Raw genomic sequence first — 23,570 nt, forward strand, 5'->3', positions numbered from 1 at the left:
TACTCGGCAATGTACCTGGCTTCTGACTGAGAATCTTTGTGGTCAATTAAGTTGTGAGCACAATTAATTATTTGAAGATCTATGGGGTTCGTGTCTGAACACTTAGACCTCGCAAGTTCTACACTGTTGGTAAATCAAGCCTTAAGCTCGCTCAAATCCCCTGAAAAGAATGGGTACTTGAGGTCGAGATTGGTGTAGGTGTCATTTACCACCTGGGTGGGTGGAGGGGTATTAGGGCGAGACATGTTAAACCGTTTCCTAAACCTTTTAAACACTGAGGTAATAGGAGCACTAGAGGATCTACGTTGTAAATTATAACTTTGGGGCATAGAGAGAGCGTTGGTTACACATAAAATATAACATATGTCTGTAAAATTTTCCAAATCATCAGAACAGAATGACTATAAAATACTTCTGAGGTAAGTCATGAAATCAACACTTCTCTGGTTAATTAACAATAAGTACAATTAGTGTAGAGGCCACTTAACCTGGTCAGAAGTAATAGCAGGCGGTGAGTGAGGAGTTGGGAGTGATCGGCTGTCAAGGTCGCTAGTGGAAGTTCCTCTCCTTCTGGTGCTTCACAGATGATGTTTAGTTGACCTTGTTTAAGAACGTGTTTATGCGTCAGTCATGGCGTCGCTGAAGACGTAGTAGTTGGAGTTATTTAATGACGTGTTCATGCGTTAGTCACTGCATCACTGAAGACGTTGTAGTCGGCGTTGTTTAATGACGTGTTCATACGTCAGTCACGGCATCACTGCAGACGTTGTAGAACTGTTCACTGGCTTCCACTAGACGTTACTCACTGGTGTTGATGTGTGTACTGAGCACTTGTTACTCACGAACTCAGTAGGGATAAATCAGGTATGAGCTGTCTTGTTACTTGTGGACCCGGTGTTGAACGTTGAAGTGAACTTTTGTAGACGTAGGTAGATGAGGCACTATAACTCTCTTCTTAGGTTTGGATGACCCCGTCGTGCTTCCACCACTGTAACTTCACTGTAACTTCCTCTGAAGACTCACATTTAATTAGGGAATTACCAGATATTGTTAATAAAAACAGTCACTTCTCTGAGATTCGTGGACGGATATTAGCAGTTATATGTACATATATATATTCATTCTGTACTTGTATCTACAGAGAGGCTGGCCACTTGATCTGGGAATGAGGACTTTGAGCTTGAGAGCAGTGTTGGAGATGCTATTTAGATCTGCTAGGACTGAAGGGGTCTCTCAGGCTACTCCTCAGTGGTAGATGAGTTATGTGTGGTGTCCAGCTTGACTGACTAGCTATAACAGGGCGGACCTTCTACCAGAACGAAGGGTTGCCATGAACACCTGATTCAATGTCAGCAGCGTTACTGAAATAGCTGTCTGGAAAGGATCTCGTTATAGTGGGGCAGCTAAATGCAATTTTTCAAGAGAATCATGCAAATGGTGATACAAGCACCATATTTGGCATGGTAATTCTCTAATGATTACTAGTCAAGTCTGCCTGATTGGCCATTTGAAAATCCAAGATGGCGGACATTTTTCAAGATGGCCGCCATATTGACCTTCAAAAGTTGATTTTTCTTATAGAAATTGGAGTAGTTGGTCAATCTGAGTGATCTTGGTGTCGATATGTATGTTTTCAAGCATGCTCAGATGATTTTTTTTATAGTTTTAAGTCCATTGTAACATTTTTATCCACATAAAATAACACTTTTAGTAAAAAAAATATAACAAAAAAGAACTTATTAAAAAAAAAGGTACTCACTATTAGCACTGGTTCCTGTGACTTCTCCTGACAGTACATCTTTGTGCAATTACTGCTGTTCTCATATGCAGCTGCAAAGTGCTGTGCAGGAAAGTCCAGAGCGAAAGCATTTGCATCTCTCGTTGCAATCTTTCTTACAGGAACATTTGGTCAGCTCCTGACAGCATGTCGCAATCGGGGGAAGAGTCGTCCAACATATCTGCCGTGCCTCTCCCTTCTGAGTCCATCCCCAGTTGACAGGACTGCTGGTTTCTGGATTGGAGATTGTTGCCTGGCCCTAGATGATACCAGCCTGGTAGACAGCCCGCTTTGCATGTTCCTTGAGGGCTGCCTGGGTTGGTGGAATGGAGTCATATGGTCTATGCTTGCGGGAAAAGAGATTTAGTCTTGCCTCATCTACACCAGTGGCTGCACTTGATCTGTCGTATATGAGGACAACAAATCTTTCCAGCTTCTGCATGTCAACATCAGCAACTGATGTTGGACATTGACTGAGTTTGGTGAATGTTTCTGAAACTTCATCACAGACATTCTATGTCTGCCATGCAGATTTATTTCCTCTCCCGCGGAAGCCAGACACAACGTCACAGCCAGTGAAAGCATGTAAGTATAGGATCCCACTAGCTTTCTTAGGCCCTATCGCAGAAACTACATCATGAACTGGAATCCATCGATGACTGGCTCCTTGGCCAAAGGCAATCCACATGTTATCAAGACCAAGCTCCTGTAGTGATGGCAGTACAGATACTGCTTTGACGACCACGTCAGTTTCATTGGCTTTGATGATGAGGGACTTGCTACCTTCCGTTGATGCATCCCTAGCATGCACAAATATTCGTGTGTCTGCTTCCTCATGACAGCATGGAGTCACAGCTTCTAGGGACTTTTCTGTGTTGCTAATGGCATCTTCTCCCTTTGTCACAACCACCGTGCTTGTTGTCTGTGCTTCACACATTTTCTCCGCGAGAAAATGGATTAATTCTGTCTTGTTTTTGTCATCTCGCAGAAAGCTTCTCCAGTTTTTGGGAGTCTTACTGGTTCCTGTAACTCTTCTCCTGATCCCCTGTCCTCGTTTCCACCTGGCTTCAGACTTCAGACTTGACTTTTTGTACTCATCAAACACTCCATCCACCCTATTGTATTTGGCACCATAGAATTCCACTTTGGACAGAATGTCTTCTCTAGCATAGACATCAAAAGTCTTTGAGGTGTGTGGAGGCAGGGCATTGATCAGTGCTGAGCCATCTATGATGATAGCATCTCCATGTGGTTCTCTCTCTGTGGCATTCACTTGTGCTTGAAGAATTTCAGCCAGCTGTGACTTCTGACATGTATGAAGCTTGCCATTGTCACTGACGGAGGCAGGAGCTGACTGGTTCTCATGCTTGAAGAATTCTTGCAAGTCATACTGTCTGTTCTGACTGGAGATGATGAGTCGCGAGAACAGCTGCCAGTCATCTTTCAGTACCTTCTCTTTGGAATTGCTAACAACGTGGTCATGTTTGAAGAAGGAGGATTTGTTTTTCTTGATTGGATGGTAGAACAGACATTTATCTTTATTTTTTAGTCCCTCTAAGAATGACTGGAATTGCTCTTTTCCTCTGTCATGGTGTGTACCAACCATTTTAGCAATATCTGGATCTACAATGGTCTTTGTGTCTTACACCAGAAGGTCAGATGACTCTTCTTGGAAAGGGTTGTGCATCTCCCGGAGCACCTTGGAATGTGCTTCCACCTTCTCAAAGAAAGATTTCTGTGCACTCAGGGTCTGCTCATGATGTCGGCTGCTGGTGGTGGTTCCATCTTTTGCACCTGACGCAGCTTCATATCCAGCAACAAGACGACTCACTCAGGTCCAGCCACCATCCACCTACGAAGTGCTGCTGGGTCCTCAGTCAACCTCACTGCTCCTCCATCGTCTTTAATCACTGCATTGTTTTGTTCATGGGCTTGATCAATAGCAATGGCAGAGAAATCTCTTCCTGACTTGTGGACAACAAAGTTCCTCTTGTAGAACTCCTTCGCTACCTCTGGATGTTGTTGCTCAATGCACATGTCTCGAAGGTGAATTGGAAGCCATCGGGAATAATTAACATTGTTGTTCGCAAAGAAGTAGGGGATCAGCTCCGAGAGTGCTTCAAGGTAGAGTTTATAATTGCCTTCCCTGAATGAGCCGATCAACATGAAGATGGTGAGCTCCATGCCCAGCACAAGGTTCCAGAATTGGAACTGTGAACTTTCAAGCCTCCGTTGTTTACACCAGTCTTCAAAGCTCAAAGTTGACCTTACAGACTCACCAGAGCAATAGTCCTGGTACGCCTCCTTCATCAGTTTGTACAAGCTGCATGCTGTGACTGGATGTGCTAGTCTTGTCTTAGTTACACTTGATACAGACAGAAAAGACTCTGCTGTACCAGATGAAGCCACTCCTGCTTCAACAAGGGAACCGGTCCAACCACTGTCTTGTAGTAGCATTCCTAGTGATCTCAGTGTAGCCATCTCTATGTTAAGTCCCCCGAACATAATAACATACCTGTCTTCTCTATACTCAGGCCAATGCCATTGGATTTGTTTTGCCACGGCATACAGAGGCTGGTCAGCAGCTATGACTGGGATCTGACCTGGGTTCAGAAAAGCCACTGTATCACGAACCTTTTCCATGACATGCTTGATGGTTGCCATAGAGTGTGCCTAATCTCGAAGTAGGGGAAGCAGAGACGTAATGCTCACTTCAAATGGCTGACCCCTCTTCTGTGCTGCATGGTGAGCTGCCCACGTGATGCAGACTTCATCAGTCACATACTCAGTGAGCAAGACCTCTTCCAGCCAAGCATACTCTTCCTGCAGGTGTGACTGGATTGACTCAGGTGCTGGCAATCACTGAGGTGCCAACAATGGAGGATTGGGATTCTTCATAATATAAGCTGGTCGGACATTGGTGAATGCCTCTGGAAGCTCAGGAACTTTCTTGACCATCATATCTGCATTCTGTTTGAGTGGCTCACGCTCCTCACCAGCCTGCTCAGGGCTTGGATGTTGGAAGATGGACACACTGGTCCCATGGAAGGACGTTTTGGCCGTAGTCGCAGTGGGGTTGTGGTCAATGTTGTCCACAACTGAAGTCGTGAACAACTGCTTCCTCAAGATTGGTGGACACACCACTCCATCTTCCAAGTACTGGCATATAACTGCTTCTCCTAGCTGGGCTGATAATTGTAGAACTCTGTCATATGAAATGCTGACCCCATTTTCATGCAGCATATCGATGAGCTGCCTCTCTCTTTTCATAGCAAACACAGACATGCAGACGTAGATAGCAAAAGGTGCCTCATGGTCCTTGGAGTGTCTGTGGATTTGTGTTCCTACCTTGTAGTTGGCAAAGCAGTTGTACTGTAAGAGCTGTGACATATATAGCAAGGTCAGACTTCGATGCGCCATGCTGGAGTTGGGATTTGATATCTGCACCATGTTCGATCATGCATACAAATTGAAGCAGTGATGGTGGAACAGCCTGTTCGATGCATCCTTCATGAAATGTTCTGCTGAAGCATGTCCCGTCGTATCATCCCAGCAGCCTTGGCCAGATGGATCGTGTCACCGTATTTGCTTGCTTGTGCCAGGATTGAGCCAACATCCTTCTCAAAGGCCAGTAGGATATCTCTTCTTTGGTGATGAGCCTGCAGCTGGGGGATGTGAAAAAGCAGCTGGTCCTTAAGTCGAGTAGCATGAACATCGGGCGATCCAACACCCAGCTTCTCAAGTCTCTGTCTGTAGAGTGTGACCAGGTCAGGAAGTCTGAAAATGGGTGGTTCAGTACCTTCACTAGAAGCTTTCATCTGAGTGATGTAAGTGACCAGTACAGAGAAAGCAATTGGGTATGCGTCGGATGAAGCTCTTGTGCTTCTTCTTACTCATGAGCATTTCGGTGTGTTCTTTCTCGGTTGTACAGGCCTGCCAGGCAGCGAGGGTGATACTTCAGTTCTTGTGCCACAACATCTCCTGCACTTAGTTTGGCAAGGAGTTTTCCATCGCTAAGTGTCTTCGCACAATCAATCAATATTTTTATAAGTTTCATTGTCATTGCATGTCTTATGTCATCTCCCGGAGCTTCTTCCTCACATAGAAAGCATTCTGTTGCTTTGGGGTCTCTGACCATTCGTGGTATCTTGCTACTGTTGCTCTCCTCTGTAGCAACTGCAGAGGTTCGCCTTTTCTGAGCTCTTTTTAACTTTGTGTTCTTGAACAGAAGTCTGCAACTCTCATGATACTGTGCCTTGTTTCTCCTGAAGGTCTCCTCTATCCCATCATTTTCAACAAGTCTTGCAGGGTCAAGCTTGATTGGCAGTGCATTGATTGAATGAAATAGAGGAATATTCCTTGCCAAGCTCCTGTAACCGTCATCTCCTTTTTTGGCAGGATTTGCTTGTGGAGACTTAAAATCTTCCTTCTTATCCTGTTGACAAAGACAACACTTTGCCAAGTTAGTGAGGAATGATTTGTTGGTAGATTTTGTGTCCATAACTATTTTTGATCTTCAGGGCCGAGGGTTTATCCTTTTACCACCCTGATGAGCACTTTCTTGTATGGGATACAACTAGGTTCATGCCATTTGCCCTACACCTAGTCCGATCGTTCATCCAGTGTCATTAGTCCCGTGCGATCTGTACACCATCCAGATAAGTAAAACCGCGTTGTCCTTGGCTCGGTTCCCCCGCGCTGGCACATCCTGTCAATTCAGGTGCGGCTGCTTAATTGATTTTGGGTTGGTTAAGCAGCATTTGGGACACAAAGCTGTTGCAGTATGACATGCTTTTTCTTAGCTGACACTGAACCCCATGCTGGGTTGCAAGAGAAGTGATGTCACCGGTGTGCCCTGGTAGTGTCCGAGAATCACTCCCTCACTTGCTGAGACCCTCTGCATGCTACCCTCACCTAGTTGGAAAAAAACATAAAACCGGTACATAAAACCAGTCATAAGTAAGAAAAATATATATCTGAGAGTATCAGAAATAGAAAAAAATCACTTGAGCATGCTTGAAAACATACATATCGACACTAAGATCATTTAGATTGACCAACATCAGTTTCTATAAAAAAATATTCTTTCGAAGGTCAATTTCGCAAATTGGACAAGTAGTCGCTAGGGTATGATCATGCCAAATTTCATGCTTATATCACCATTTGCACGATTTTTCCTTTATCCGCACAACTATGAGAGCTGTGAATCATTCTTAATTGACGTTGCAAATATCTAATTAATCTGACAATTAATTTATATGAAATGCTTGGAAGTCTAATAGTGATAATCAATGTACCTAGTTATCAGGTAAGAGTCATTAATTGAATAAGTATTGAGCCTCAAAGGTGATATCTTCATATTGAGATATCTCTGGTGGACACACTGTCGCCAGACCGTATACGTGACTAAAGCAGCAGTGTCTGAGCAGGCTAAATAAATGCTTATTACATGCTTGCTATGAAAACATCTCTGACACCTGCGGGTCAATGCAAAATGCATAATGAAAACTTATTCATCCATCGTGTATAATACACTAGTTGCTATACTGGTGTTACGTGCAACGTAGGTTAGAACTACCCTTGACAACCAATTACGAACTGAGCTGTATATCCCTGTATAACCCTGTCCATGTCATCCAGTTGCCCCTGAAGATGTCTTGAATAAAGACGAAAGCTAAGGTGCTCCGTTGTTTCCCTTTTCCCGTGTGATTTTATCAAGATTTATCTTATCCACGTTTTCATTGTGGATCTACATGAACTATATATATATATATATATATATATATATATATATATATATATATATATATATATATATATATATATATATATATATATATATATATATATATATATATATATATATATATATATATATATATATATATATATATATATATATATATATATATATATATATATATATATATATATATAGTTTCACATCTTCAGGGGTGAGTACAGACTAAAGAAAAGTACAAAACAAGGTGTATATATACAGAGGAGGGTGAGACCAGGTCCACAATGGTCAGGTATATAATGTGGACCTGGTCTCACCCTCCTCTGTATATATACACCTTGTTTTTATTTTAGTCTGTACTCACCCCTGAAGATGTGAATTACACGAAAGCGCTTGGGAACTTCGTGTTTTCTTTTTTCCTTGTGGTTATCAGCATATATATATATATATATATATATATATATATATATATATATATATATATATATATATATATATATATATATATATATATATATATATATATATATATACATATATATATATATATATATATATTGTATAATTTTATATTTTTCCTAACTAAAATTACAGTCTGCTCAGTCAGCAACCCATATAAAGCCGAATGTTTCAGAGCCGGCTTTTAGTAGCACTCAAGTTTGGGTAGTCTTTGGATCTCCACCACAGACCTGTGTTGTCAGTTGACTTCTGTCTTCGATCGATCGTGTGATGTCCTTATGGTATTCATTGTTGAGGCTGGCTGGCTGTATTTAGTGTTTTATGTATTTTTGTTCTTAAATCGTGTATTAATTTAGTTGTCAGTGATATTGGCAACTTTAAAGTAATCTAGTATGTTAATGTGATTAGCATTGTCTTTGTTGTTAGTGATAAGCATTTGTAAATATAGTTATACTTTTTATTTAAGGTTGTTTACTCTAATCATCAAGTATTCATTTATTAAAAGGGGCTGCATTCAATCCACACATTATACCGTAGTTGGAATTGTTCTCGATACAAATTTAAGATCCATATCTTGTAATTCTCTTTAAATACTTCACTTTTTGTTTGTTACGAGCCCTTTGACACGTAACAAATATTGGGGGCCTGTCCCGGATTTTTTTAACTATTTCGTCCAACAGTTGATACTCCAGTTGATTCACTTGTTTAAATTGTAGCTATGGAGTTTAATGTTAATGCATTTACTAAAAACCCAAGTACCGAGCAACTGATTGATGTAAACATAAAGAAAGATGATTGGATAGCTCTTGCTAAATTCTATAAAGTGGAGTACAGAGCAGGTGCAACTAAAGCAGAGATTAAAAAGAATGTGCTTGATAATTTGGTTAGCGTTGAGTTGTTATCAATTAGTGTCTTAGATTTGTATGAAGAAGGTACTAGTGAATTGGTGAAACATAAAGTTGTCGAGCTAAATGATAGGACGCCTCAGAGAGCACATGATTTGGCTATAAAAGAGCTGGAATGTGAGGAAAAGGAAAGGGCTTTTCTAAGAAGTAATATAATTTCCAGAGCAAACAATTCACATGTGCTACGAACCACGCCATCAATTGTCATGATCTACCTACCCAGCACTATGAACCACGCCATCTAGGGTCATGATCTACCTACCCAGCACCACGAGCAACGTCATCTAGGGACGAAACCCGAGTATGACTAGTCTTAGTTACCACTCCCGGGTTTCCCTTCTCCATATCCTGGTTGTTGCGTCACCTTCTCCAAGTCTTCCTCATCAGCTCCAGATCGAGGAGAGGTCAGTTCACTCTGGGAAGTGACCACACTAGGATCACCTATCCTGGAAACCTACGGCACAGTGACTACCTACCATCTTCTTCAATACTCAGCCTTACTCGTCAGCCATCTCAGCACTGCACTTGAGTATTTTATAATCTTATATTGCCTCCCACCTCCACTTGCTTCTGTTTGTTGTATGTTGTATAAATATGTATATACTGTTAAGCCAATGTTGCGTATGTTTAGGTTAAGTATGGTTAAGGGTAAATTATAGAAAGCTGAATATTTTGTTAAGGAATTTATGGTACTTTATTATACACAACAAAAACTCGCATCCTTTGTCTACCCTTTTATAGTCCGATTGTCTTTGTTTTTTTTATTGTTGTTGCCTGTTGGGATCTGGGTAGACTTTTAACTATATTCTAAATCCCCAACTCGTAACAAATGGCGACCGTGACAGGACACGACCTTAAGTGCCATATTTCTTCCCCCCTTGTTACTCCTTGTTAATTATTCCTCCCAGTCACTTCTGTTCACAATTGCTTTACGGTGGTTTAAAGTTCCCTTCATATGTGTGTGCATATATTGGTATTATCGTACAGTAAGAGTGACAGACGTAGGATATTAGGTTCCGAGTGTCATAAGGCTTACCTGTTATTACACGTAGGCAGTCGTGTAGTAAGTCTTATCGAGTGTAGGGAAGAATCCGGATCTGTTTAATGCCGTACCCTCGCTCCAGAGTAGGCTGTTCCATAGTCACTAGTTTAGGGTGAAGTGATATCTTGGGACGCCCCTCTCTACCAGGACCCCATAATTATAAAGCCTCAATTATTGTTCTTCTCATTATCTCATTCGGGGTCAATAATAAAGTAACTCAAGGGTTGTTTATCCGGATCTTTATATTAATGCCGTAATACGCCCTTCCTGTTTCAAGTATCTTTCCAAGTCTCTTATCCTTATCTAAGGATCTTATCAGAAGAACAATATTCATAAGTGTAATTTCCCTAGGTATAACTTGGGTAGTTTCCGGGACTTTCTGGTTATCCACTGCCGTGATATTTTCTAGGGTAATCCACTTATCTTATCTTTTGACCATTAGTTAATTTATCTAGTTTTTCTTAACAATGGCCACCTCAGGTTTTGATCTCCAGGATTTTATTGAAAATCCTTCCGTAGCTAAATTACGTGTTAATATCCTGAAGAAAGAATGGAAAGAAATAGCCAACTATTACAATATCCCATATTCACAGCAACTGACTAAGGAAATGTTAAAAAATCAGGTAATTGAAATGTTGGTTCAACAAGAAGTTTTAAAAGAATCCGCTGTTGACCGATTAACGCCCATGTCCAAGAAACTTCAACCACTATCCACCACCCCTCCTCACTCAGAAGTTGCCTCAGGTCTGGCTAGCCCTCAAGAAGAAACACAAAGAATAGACGCCTTAGAACTAGAACGAGCTAGGTTCGAGTTCCAAATCAAAATGAAAGAACTCCAGTTGGAGCATGAGTTGGAACAGGCCAAGTTGGAGCATGAGGAAAAGTTGGAACAGGCCAAGTTGGAGCAGGAGCTTGGAGACTGAAAGAACTGAAAGAACTACAGGTGAAAGAGACAGAAGTCACCTTAACATCGGAGTTTAAATCAAAAGAAGTGGCATTAAAAGAGAGACTAGCTGCTTTTAACCCTGCTAATGCTTCTTCCCTTGTTCCCGAGTTTGATGAATCTGATATGGACGGGTCATTTAGGACTTTTGAGAAAATAGCCGGGAAGAATGAGTGGCCTAAGGACCAGTGGGTGTCGGTGTTAGTTCCTAAATTATGTGGTAAGGCTCGTAGAGTTTATAACTGTTTAGACCAGACTGATGACTATGATAACGTAAAAAAGAATATCCTCACCTCTTATGCTATCACGCCAGATAGATACCGGCAGAAGTTTCGTAAACTAACCAAAACATTTTCACACACCTTTGTTGAGTTTGCTCAAGAAAAGCTTAGGTTTTTCAAGAAGTGGTTAGAGGCTACAGAGACCTCCACATTTCAGGATTTGTTAAACTTGGTAGTCCTGGAGGAGTGGAAGAGCAAGATACCATTTCACATCTTGAAGCATGTGGAGGAGCGTGGAGAGGTTAATTTAGGGCGTGCGGCTGAGCTGGCTGATGCGTACGCCTTGCTGGTGGAGTCACTGGGCAGTAGGGAACGTGGTACTTTCCGGCATGTTAGGTCCTCCTCTGATGATAACCTTGGGGACGTGAGTGGTAGGTCGAAAGGTCCCACACCTACCCCCCCTGATGCAACCAAGTTTTATTGTTCTTACTGTAAAAAACCAGGCCATACGATCCAGTCTTGTAAACACCCAAAGTGTCGAACTTCTAAAAGTAGTTCCCTGGATCCCAAATTCAAACCAATAGCAACCACCAATGTGGAAAGGCCCCATCAGGATCTCTTCTCTTCATTCACCTATGAGGGAAAAATTTCAATCATAGAGGGGTCTCGTTCTTTCCCTATTCGTATACTACGTGATACGGGCGCAGCACAATCTATCCTCCTGTTTAACGTCATTCCTGATATATCTACAGCATTTACTAATGAGAGTGTTCTAATTTCAGATCTCTCATCCCATTCTTCCTATCCCTTAGCTAAAGTGCACCTCCAATGTCCCTTGATTACTGGGGAAGTGCAAGTAGCCATTAGGAAAGATCCAATGCCTGTGAGCGGCATTCATTTATTATTGGGTAATGACTTGGTAGGAGATCTAGTGGTTCCCAACATAAAGACAGTCGACTCTCCCTTACCTGTCAACTCCACCACTGACCTTGAAGAAACTATTCCTCACCTTTTCCCATCTTGTGCTGTCACCCGGTCACAGAGTGTGCGAAATGGGCCCTCTTCATCTAAAACCACCTCCAATATCTTCCTACCCACAGAAGATCTGTACAATAAGACCATTAGTAAGGATGAGCTCATTAAAGCCCATCCCAGTATTTTCTACACCATTTGAAAAGATTGTTGTGGATTGTGTGGGCCCATTACCAAAGACTAAGAAGGGAAATCAATTCCTGCTCACAGTTATGGATACCAGTACACGTTATCCTGAGGCTTTTCCCCTTAAAAGCATCACTTCAAAAAATGTAATCAAACCTCTTTTGCACCTTTTCACTTCAGTGGGCATTCCTAAAGAGATCCAATCCGATCAGGGCACCAATTTTACGAGCAATCTTTTCAAACAGGTGATGAAAGACCTCAGTGTGGACCATTGTACATCTTCGGCTTACCACCCACAATCCCAAGGTTGCTTGGAACGGTTCCATCAAACTTTCAAATCAATGCTAAAAAAATACTGTATAGAACACCAAAAGGAATGGGATGAAAGCATAGACTTGTTACTCTTTGCCATCAGGGAATGTCCCCAGGAGTCATTGGGTTTCTCCCCGTTCGAGTTACTATATGGGAGACAAATTAGGGGACCCCTTAAAATAGTAAAGGAGCAGTGGTTTGACACTCCATCTATTAAGCCCGCAACAGTTTCCCAATACATTGACACTTTACGGGACAAATTAACTGAAGTCCGAACCATTGCTCAGTCAAACTTAAAAAAAGTCCAAGAAAAAATGGTGAAGTCCCAACCTAAATTAGTTGAAAGATCATTTTCTCCAGGTGACAAAGTGTTACTCTTTCTACCCATTCCAGGCTCTCCCCTTAAAAGCAAGTTTACTGGTCCCTATATAGTTGCTAATAAACTATCTCCCCTCAACTATATAGTCCATACTCCTGATCGCAGAAAAGATTCACAACTTGTTCACATTAATCTCATGAAACTTTACCATTCCAGGCAGTCAGAGGAAGACATCCCAGAGGCTATAAGCCTACCTGTATTGCATACGGCTTTGTCAGGGCCGGAGCCGGAGACAGATGACATGGACCTATTGGAGAATTTAGACTTCCCTCTACCTAAAGAAAACCCTGCTAACAGTCACATACTCAACAACTTGGATGAGTATTTTTCTGTTCTGAATTCATCTCAAGCAAAAGATCTCACTAAGTTATTATCAACATTTCCTAAAGTCACGTCAGACCTCCCAGGGTTTTGCAATATACTTAAACATGATATTAAGCTAATCTCAGATGATGTACAACCCATTAGGCAATCAGCATATCGGCTAAATCCACAAAAAAGAGAGATTATGAAAAAGGAGGTAGATTTTTTGTTAAAACATAACTTAGCTGAGCCTAGTACCTCCCCCTGGGCTTCACCTTGCCTTCTCATTCCAAAACCCGATAGCACTTTTCGTTTCTGTACCGATTATCGTAAAGTGAACCAGGTCACTGTCTCAGACTCCTACCCTTTACCTTTGATTGAAGATATAATAGACAGCATAGGCTGTGCAAAATTTATAACTACGGTGGACATGTTGAAAGGATATTATCAAGTGGGACTCACGGATAGGGCAAAAATAATCTCAGCATTTATAACTCCATTTGGTCTTTTTCAATATTTGGTTATGGCGTTTGGCTTTTCTAATGCTCCGGCCACATTCCAGAGGGCAATCAATTACCTGATTCAGGACCTAGATGGGACGTTCGCCTACCTGGATGACCTGGTGGTGGTGTCGGACGGCTGGGACGAACATCTGGTGCGTTTGGAGATACTGTTCGCACGACTGCAAGAGACTGGATTCACCATAAACCTGGCTAAATCTGCTTTTGGCCGGGCCTCAGTGACTTACCTGGGACATATCGTTGGGCATGGTATGGTGAGACCCAAGGACGCAAACGTTAAAGCCATCTTGTCCTTCCCCACTCCAAGGACGAGGAAGGAACTCATGCGCTTCCTGGGGATGTGCGGCTACTACCGTCGGTTCTGCAGTAACTTCTCCAGCGTGGCCGGACCCCTCACAGACCTTACCAGTTCTGCAGTCCCTTACATCTGGAACCAGAGGTGCGACCAGTCTTTCCACCGCCTCAAAGCCTTCCTTGCCTCCAAGCCTGTAGTCCACCCCCCTGACTACACCTTGCCCTTCCATCTGCAAATCGACGCTAGCGGTGTCGGAGTGGGGGCTGTGCTCCTACAACCCGACCCAACCACTGATGTCCTTCACCCTGTGGCATACTACTCCGCCAAGTTGAAAAAACATCAGACCAACTACTCGACCATAGAGAAGGAGGCCCTGGCTCTGGTGTTGGCAATAAAGAAGTTTGAATGTTACCTCCAATCTCGCCCACAAACAACCCTAGTCTTCACCGACCATAACCTGCTCACGTTCATCCAAACCAACAAGACCTCCAACCAGCGAATCCTCCGCTGGGCTCTCCTCACCCAGCCCTATAATCTACAAGTCCGGCACATAAAGGGGGTGGACAACCTGATTGCGGACTCCTTATCCCGAGCTCCAGTGGAAATGCAGCAGCTACTCTCCAGACGCACCAGGTGATCACCTCCTTCGCGCCCGCACTATGGAGGTCTTTGGAGGGGGGGGGTGTGTTACGAACCACGCCATCAATTGTCATGATCTACCTACCCAGCACTACGAACCACGCCATCTATTGTCATGATCTACCTACCCACCACCACGAACAACGCCATCTAGGGACGAAACCCGAGTATGACTAGTCTTAGTTACCACTCCGGGGTTTCCCTTCTCCATATCCTGGTTGTTGCGTCACCTCCTCCAAGTCTTCCTCATCAGCTCCAGATCGAGGAGAGTTCAGTTCACTCTGGGAAGTGACCACACTAGGATCACCTATCCTGGAAACCTACGGCACAGTGACTACCTACCATCTTCTTCAATACTCAGCCTTACTCGTCAGCCATCTCAGCACTGCACTTGAGTATTTTATAATCTTATATTGCCTCCCACCTCCACTTGCTTCTGTTTGTTGTATGTTGTATAAATATGTATATACTGTTAAGCCAATGTTGCGTATGTTTAGGTTAAGTATGGTTAAGGGTAAATTATAGAAAGCTGAATATTTTGTTAAGGAATTTATGGTACTATATTATACACAACAAAAACTCGCATCCTTGTCTACCCTTTTATAGTCAGATTGTCTTTGTTTTTTATTGTTTTTGCCTGTTGGGATCTGGGTAGACTTTTAACTATATTCTAAATCCCCAACTCGTATCACATAACGCTACTTTTGATGCTCCAAAATATGTTAAATTTGTACCTAATTTTGATGAGAATGACCCTGAGAATTTTTTAGTTATTTCAGAAAATTGCCAAACAGCTGAGTTGGCCTATTTCACAGTGGAGTTTTGTAGCTCAATCGACATTCTTAGGTAGAGAAAAAACTGTCTTTGAAAACAGTACTGATGATCAAGCTTGTCAATATGATGTGTTGAAGGACTCTGTTCGTAAAGCCTATGATCAAATACCTGAAACGTATAGACAGAAATTTAGGAATCTGAAAAAGGATGAAAAGCAAACATACCTAGAGTTTGTTAGAGCTAAGGAAAGAGAGGTAACCAAAGTATGCAAAGCAGCCAGCCTCGCCGAGAACTACCGTCTAACTCGCAATGAATACCATTTCAGATTGAATCAGAGAGGTCCAGATGTGTACAAAAAGGCTACCCAAGCTCCTCAATCTCATGGCCAGAACAGCGGTAAGGTCACGGTTTCTGTTGCCTCCCAACTACCTAACTTCTCCGCTGTCCCAGAGTCATTCAATGATCCACCTGGTAGGGCAAATGAACCAGATAAACCATTGGATCCAACTAAGTTTTGCACTTACTGCAAAACGTACCGTCACACCATCAAGGAGTGCCGCATCTTAAAGAAAAAAGAAACATTCAGAGATAAGGATAAAGCTCCAGTTCTCAGTTCAAGTTCTAGCAGTATTTCTAGTGTTCTTGAACCTTGTGTTCAGACTACTTCTGATAAGTTTAAGCCATTTTTATTTAAAGGTTCAGTTTCAGTAAATGACAATTCTACCAGCTATCCTAATCATGTATTAAGAGACACAGGTGCTTCACACAGCCTCATTGTTAAAAGTGCTGTTCCAGCCTTAGAGTATTTTACTTGACACAGTGTTCTCCTTCAGGGTGTTAGTGGTTGTACAACTGTTCCTCTGGGTAGACTTTACCTCAAAACGGAAATAGTTTCTGATCATGTTACTGTTGGAGTTCAGGAGTCTTTGTCAGTATAGGGTGTTACATTTCTTTTAGGGAATGACATTGCAAGAGACAGGGTAGTACCTGATCCTATTGTCAGCCCTACACCTTCTCTGGATAATACTACCGAGCAGTTAGATAAACAATATCCTAACTTGTTCCCAGCATGTGCAGTGACAAGGAGTATGAGTGCTCATGATGCTGCGTCTGACCATGCTGTTTCTAATCCTATTTCGGATTCAAATGATACAAATGAAGATGATATCTCTGATTTAAATAATGACTCCAATGACTTAGGTCTTAATAATCTTTATGATGGTCAAGAAGTAAATCATGACAATTCAGAAGAATTAAGTAATGTTCCCATAACTGTAAAAGTGTTTAAAGAATCCCAAATAAGTGATACAGGTTTGTTGCCAGACATAGATAAAGCTGTAGAACTTGGTGAGATTACTAATCATCCTCATTGTTATTATTTCAAGTCTGGAATTTTGATGAGAAAATATCGACCATGTCATTTCCCTGCTAATGAGACTTGGAATGAAATTCATCAAATTGTATTACCCACTAAACTCAGACCAGATATTCTCTCACATGCACATGATTATATTGGTGGACACCTAGGAGTCAATAATACTTACCATAAAATCTTACGGCACTTCTATTGGCCAAAGCTTAAGAGTGATGTTGTTCAGTACTGTAAACCTTGCCATGAGTGCCAGGTCACAAGAAAACCAAATCAGATTATTACACCAGCTGCCCAAATACCAATTCCTATGTCTCAAGAACCATTTCACATGGTGATAATTGACACCGTGGGACCTTTACCATGAACCCGTAGTGGAAATCAGTACTTGTTGACCATCATGTGTACAACCACTCGCTACCCTAAAGTGATTCCATTAAGACTCATCACGTCCAAGTTAATCATCAAATCATTGACTAAATTCTGTACTCCGCACGGGATCCCCAGTCAAATTCAGTCAGATCAGGGTTCACCTTTCACTTCTTTTTTGTTCAAACAAGTGATGGGAGAGTTGGGAGTGCACCAGTTCCTGGCCACCGCTTATCATCCAGAGTCCCAAGGAGCCTTAGAAAGGTTCCATCAAACTCTCAAAAACATGTTAACGTAGTACTGTAATGAAAACAGTGTAGAATGGGATAAGGGTGTTCACTTGTGTTATATGCTATTAGGAGCAGTGAGCAAGAATCCCTTGGGTTTTCTCCATACCAGTTAGTGTTCGGCCATGAGGTTAGAGGACCTTTGAAGGTATTGAAAGATTCATGTTTAGATGATAAACCTTAAAAATCCTTGTTAACCTATGTTAATCAGTTTAAAGAAAGAATTAAGAAAGTATTATAATTGGCTAGGTCTAACTTAGAAAAAGCTCAGAGTAATATGAAGAACAATTTTGACAGAAATTCAGAGCTTAGAGAGTTAAAGCCAGGTGAAAGAATTCTAGCTTTTCTTCCTGTTTATAAGAGTCCATTACAGTCTAAATTTTATGGCCCTTATGTTGTTAAAATTAAAGTTAATGGTGTTAATTACATCATTAAAACACCTGAACGTAGAAAACCAGAGACTCGTTCACATTAATCTGCTTAAGAGGTGAGATGAAATTTCATTGGTCAGTGTGGTGTTGAGTTCACCGGACTACTGTGAAGAGCATGCAGAGCTTCAGGAGATTGAAATCCATAATGAAATGAAGTTGCAATATTCTGACATACTGGCTAATCCCTTAAGATTTACAGCATCTATCATTAGATCAAGCTGAAGATGTGAGGTGCCTTCTCTAGGTCTTCCCACAGCTATTTGGGGACATTCCACAGCGGTGCCGACTGGTGCAGCGTGATGTTGAACTGGTGGAAGGCGCAAAACCAACCAAGCAGGCACCGTATCGCATGAACCCAGGTAAGTTAGAACTTCTTGAGTAAGAAGCGAAGTTCCTTCTAGCCTACAACTTCGTTGAAAAGAGTAGCAGTGAGTGGGTTTCCCCTTGCCTACTAGTGCCGAAACCTGATGGGAGTTCAAGAATGTGCACGGACTTCTGCAGAGTGAACAGCAACACAAGAACAGATTCATACCCCTTACCACGAATTGACGACATAACAGACAATCTGGGAAAAGCAGAGTTCCTGACGAAAATTGACGTTCTAAAAGGCTATTACCAGGTGAAGGTAACGGAGCGAGCAAAGAGCGTCTCGGCGTTCGTCACTCCTAGCGGCCTTTACCAATACATTGTCATGGCCTTTGGACTAAAAAACGCTCCAAGTACCTTCCAACGACTCATCCACCAGGTTACATGTAGTCTATATGGAGTGCAGTCTTACCTTGATGACCTCATTGTATACAGCAGCACCTGGGAGGAACACTTGTCATGACTGCGCCTTCTTTTTGTCAGTATTGCTGAAGCTTGTCTCACGATCAACTTACTCAAGAGTGAATTCGGCCATGCTTAACTAGTCTACTAGGGTTTGGTGAGGTCAGTCCAGTTGCAGTGAAGGTAAAAGCCATCAACAACCTACCGATTCCTGAGACCCGAAAGGAGGTCATGAGGTTTCTGGGTATGGCTGGATACTACAGATTGTTCTGCCCAAACTTCTCTCAACTGACCTTGTGAGCCCAAAGAAAAAATTCAGTTGGACACCTGCTTGTCAAGAAGCCTTCAACATGATACACATTCTGCTCACCATTGCACCAGTTCTCCGAGCACCAGACTTCAACCAACCATTTATCCTTCAAGTAGATGCCAGTGACTTAGGGGCTGAAGCTGTATTACTCCAATAGGGACCAGACGAGATTCTACATCCAGTATGTTATGCTTCAACCTGGTTCAAGAAATATCAGAAGAACTATGCTACAATAGAAAAATAATGTACTGCATTGCTGTATGGACTAGTTAAGTTTAAAGTGTACCTCAGTAGTTCAGTTGATCCTATTAATGTCTGTTGTGATCTTAACCCCTAAGGGTTTATAAATAAAATGCAGAATAAGAATCAAAGATTAATGAGGTGGTCTCTTGCCTTACAGCAGTATAATTTGGTCATACAACATATAAAGGGAAAGGATAATATAATTGCAGATTTGTTGTCACGAGTGTGAACAAATTCTTTCCTTAGATTTATTTAGCACCCTAATAAATCTCTTAAGGGGAGATGTCACGTGCAACTTAGGTTAGAACTACCCTTGACAACCAATTAATAAATGAGCTGTATACCCCTGCCTGACGTACTGTAAATGAGTATGTATTCTTGATATATATGTATATATATATATATATATATATATATATATATATATATATATATATATATATATATATATATATATATATATATATATATATATATATATATATATATATATATATATATATATATAATATATGAAATTATACAATATATATTATATATCGTATAATTTGATATTTTTCCTAACTAAAATTACATTGTTTTGTTTTGTGTGAATAGTTATAATATTAAAGTCGGTAACACTGTAATAACATAAACAATGAGACTTTGGTTTAAGTACGATGTTTGGGTCAGTCTGCTCAGTTAGCAATCCATATAAAGCCGAGGGTTTCGGTGCCTTCTTTTAGTAGCACTCAAGTTTGGGTAGTCTTTGGATCTCTACCCCTGGCCCGTGTTGTCAGTTGACTTCTGTCTTAGATCGATCGGGTGATGTACTTATGGTATTCATTGTTGAGGCTGGCTGGCTGTATTTAGTGTTTTATGTATTTAGTGTTTTATGTATTCAGTGTTTTATGTATTTTTATTCTTGAATCGTGTATTGATTTAGTTGTCAGTGATACTGGCAACCTTAAAGTAATCTAGTATGTTCATGTGATTAGTTTTGTCTTTGTTATTAGTGGTAAGCATTTGTAAATATATTGTAGTTATACTTTTTATTTAAGTTTCTTTAATCCAATCATCAAGTATTCATTTATTAAAAGGGGCTGCATTCAATCCATACATTATACCGTAGTTGGAGTTGTTCTCGATACAAATATAAGATCCATATAGTGAAATTCTCTTTAAATACCTTCACTTTTTGTTTGTTACGAGCCTTACTCCTTTGACATGTAACATTGGTTACAGACTAAACAAGACTAAACTGCTTACAAAGATGTGTGAGAATGATAGTGAAGATGTGTGAGGATGATAGTGAAGATGTGTGTTAGGATGATAGTGAAGATGTGTTTTAGGATGATATTGAAGATGTGTTTTAGGATGATATTGAAGATGTATGTGAGAATGATAGTGAGGATGTGTGTAAGGCCCGGGGTCAAAGATTTTATTTATTTATCTTTTTTCTTTTTTTTAGATTGTGGGGGCTGGATAGATCACTCACCCCTGGCCGCTCCCATCAATGATTTGTTTTTATTAGCATTATTTTTCATTTATTTATTTATTTGTTTTTTAGGTTTTGGGGATAGATCAATCACTGAGCCCCGGCCGTAGCCGTCATAGTTTCTTTTTTTTCTTTTTTAGATTGTGGGGGATGGATCGATCACTGAATCCCGACCGAATCCTTAAGATTTATTATTAATTTTATTATATTTATTTTTTTTTAGATTGTGGGGCATGGATCGATCGCTGACCCCGGCAGGAGCCGTCCAAGAACAATTTTAAATTTTTATTTCTTAGATTGTGGGAGATCCAGCGATCACTGACCCCCGGCAGCACCGTCAAATGATCTTTCTCTTTTTCAGGATCGATCGATCGATCACTGACCCCCTGTGGCGGCGCCGTCAGGGATTTTTTTTTTCAGGATCGATTGATCGTTTACTGTCCCCCGGCAGCGGCGTCGTCAGCGATCTATCTTTTCTTTTTCAGGATCGATAGGACAATCACTGAATCACTAACAACTCAATTTGTTCGTCTGGCATCGAACTCATAATTTGATGGCAGTGAAATAATGAAGTTGTAATTTTGTAGTGTTAACATTGTATGATATGATAGTGTTGTGTGTGGCTGGTAGTGAGGGTAATAGTGAAGATGGTTGTTAGGCTGATAGTGAAAATGTGTTAAGGTGATAGTGAGGGTAGTGAAGATGTTAGGATAATGATGAGGGTGATAGTGAAGATGTTAGTATAATAATGAGGGTGATAGTGAAGATGTGTTAGGATGAGTTGTGCATACGCATCTGCGTAGGTGTTCAGGATCTCCTGTAGGTCTCGTTTAGTTTGGGCGACAAGGATGAGGTCGTCTACTGAAGTTCAGTAATGGAAGCTGCCGACACCTCTATTCCTGCCTGGAGTAGTCTTACGTTGAAAATACCTTTCATTCGGTACTGGATGTCCACCCCGCCGGCTAAATTCGTACACATACATACATACATACATACATCAAAACACACACACACACACACCTAACCATAACGCTGGCAACTCCCCCTAACGGTGACACCAGCTTAACTCCAGTATGCAAATTACCTCATCCTTAACAACAGTGAAAATGGATCGTTAGCGCCTCCCTACCAGCGCCAAAATTAACACTTAAGACATCCCTGACACTCATTTGCATTTTCGGACAAACTACCTTAGTAAGTCGAGAACATCTTAAAGCTGATCCACGTCTCTTGTAGCGGAAATTAGCTTCTAAGATAATTTTGAAAATCAATAGCTTCCTTGTTTAAGTAATTAGGAAACATTTTAAGAAATATTTACTTGTCTAGGAGAAGAAAATTATAACGTAAAACATGACAAACAGTGAGTTGCACCCTTGTAAATAAGACTAAGGAAGGAGACGATGTTTTTAGAGTGAAGATAATCCTAACTTACGGGGTCATTTCGCGTTCGGTTCTCTAATACACACTGTCCCAGTTAGCAGCAAATGTGTTACTTATTAGTAAGTGTGTTAGTAGCAGGGATGTCAGTAGTACCTGTACGTGTGTTAGTAGCAGGGATGTCAGTAGTACCTGTACGTGTGTTAGTAGCAGGTGTGTTAGTAGCAGATGTAATAGTAGCAGGTGTATTAGTAGCCGGTATATTTATTGCAGGTGTGTTAGTAGCAGGTGTAATAATAGCAGGTGCATTAGTAGCAGGTGTAGTAGTAGTAAGTGTGTTAGTAGCAGGTGCATTAGTAGGAGTGTGTTAGTAGAAGGTGTATTAGTAGCAGGTGTGTTAGTATCAGGTGTATTTGTAGCTGGTGTATTAGTTATTAGTAAGTGTGTTAGTAGCAGATGTGTTAGAAAAGAGATGTGATAGCAGCAGGTGTTAGCAGCAGGTGTGTTATTAGCTGGTGTATTAGTTATTAGTAAGTGTGTTAGTAACAGGTATATTGGTAACAGGTGTGTTAGTAGCAGGTGTAATAGTAGCCGGTGTATTAGTTATTTGTAAGTGTGTTAGTAGCACATGTGTTAGTAGCAGATGTGATAGTAGCAGGTGTGATAGTAGCAGGTGTTAGTAGCAGGTGTGTTAGTAGCAGGTGTGTTAGTAGCAGGTGTTAGTGGCAGGTGTGTTTTTAGCAGGTGTAGTAGTAGCCGGTGTATTAGTTATAAGTAAGTGTGTTAGTAGAAGATGTGTTAGTATCAGGTGTAATAGTAGCTGGTGTATTACTTATTAGTTAGTGTGTTAGTAGCAGGTGTGTTTGTAGCAGATGTTTTAGTAGCAGATGTGATAGTAGCAGGTGTTAGTGGCAGGTGTGTTGGTAGCAGGTGTCGTAGTAGCTGGTGTATTAGTTATTTGTAAGTGTGTTAGTAGCAGATGTGATAGTAGCAGGTGTTGGTAGCATGTGTGTTAGTAGCAGGTGTGTTAGTAGCAGGTGTTAGTGGCAGGTGTGTTGGTAGCAGGTGTAGTAGTAGCCGGTGTATTAGTTAATAGTAAGTGTGTTAGTAGCAGATGTGTTAGTAGCAGGTGTGCTAGTTGCAGATATTTTAGTAGCAGGTGTGTTAATAGCAAATGTGTTAGTAGCAGGTGTAATAGTAGCAGGTGTATTAGTAACCTGCGTATTATTAGCCGGTGTTTTAGTAGCATGTGTGTTAGTAGCAGGTGTATTATAGCAGGTGTTTTAGTATCAGGTGTATTAGTAGCTGGTGTATTAGTTATTAGTAAGTGTGTTAGTAGCAGGTGTATTAGTAACAGGTGTGTTAGTAGCAGGTGTAATAGTAGCCGGTGTATTAGTTATTAGTAAGTGTGTTAGTAGCAGGTGTGTTTGTAGCAGATGTGATAGTAGCAGGTTTGTTAGTAGCAGATGTA

Source organism: Homarus americanus, unplaced genomic scaffold (genome assembly GCF_018991925.1).
Source record: "Homarus americanus isolate GMGI-L3 unplaced genomic scaffold, GMGI_Hamer_2.0 scaffold11022, whole genome shotgun sequence".
NCBI classification, from domain to species: Eukaryota; Metazoa; Arthropoda; class Malacostraca; order Decapoda; family Nephropidae; genus Homarus; species Homarus americanus.